Raw genomic sequence first — 520 nt, forward strand, 5'->3', positions numbered from 1 at the left:
CTTGGATCTCTGCTCCTTCAAGGTAAAGCCACAAGCCGAACTCTCCTTCGGGCGTTCCTGTCTCGAAAGCACTTCAGGGTTGCTTTCATCTCTTTGCAAAGCCCGGGTTTTGTTGTGCCGAGCAGGTTCCCCGCGAGGGGGGTGGAAGTGGGCTCCCGGTGGCAGCTCTCTTTAACTTCTGTGCTTAGGTGGCGGGGTTTCCTCCTTTCGGCAAACAGTCCTGGCCGAGGTGGGCGGCGGGGTGGGCTGGGGTTAGCGGGCAGCTGCACGTGGTGGCCGCGCTGGCCTGGGACGCTGCCATCTTTCCCGTCCATTTCCGGACGCGGCTACGCGTTTCCCAAGTGCGTGAGGAGTGTCGGTGGCGGGGAGCGCTTTAGGCCTCCGTTGGCCTCCATTAGCCCCGCGTCATCCTTCCAGATATTTCCTGCGCCCGGATGGAGGAGGGGAGGGGGCGGGCCCTGGCATATTCATGGACTCCCCACCCTCCCCCCTCCCTGGGAGCTGAGATTGTTCTGGAAGC

The 520-nt window shown here is 62.7% G+C and overlaps 1 protein-coding gene across 1 annotated transcript in view; it reads left to right on the forward strand.

Annotated features, from left to right (window-relative positions):
* Positions 1-520, forward strand: part of HSP90AB1 (heat shock protein 90kDa alpha family class B member 1) — a 5,753-nt gene that overhangs the window by 74 nt on the left and 5,159 nt on the right. Inside the window, exon 2 of the mRNA XM_015572214.1 lies at positions 489-494. The gene's annotated coding sequence lies outside the window, so the exon portion shown is untranslated. The remainder of the gene's footprint in view (positions 1-488; positions 495-520) is intronic.

Source organism: Myotis davidii, unplaced genomic scaffold (assembly GCF_000327345.1).
Source record: "Myotis davidii unplaced genomic scaffold, ASM32734v1 scaffold167, whole genome shotgun sequence".
Taxonomy (NCBI): Eukaryota; Metazoa; Chordata; class Mammalia; order Chiroptera; family Vespertilionidae; genus Myotis; species Myotis davidii.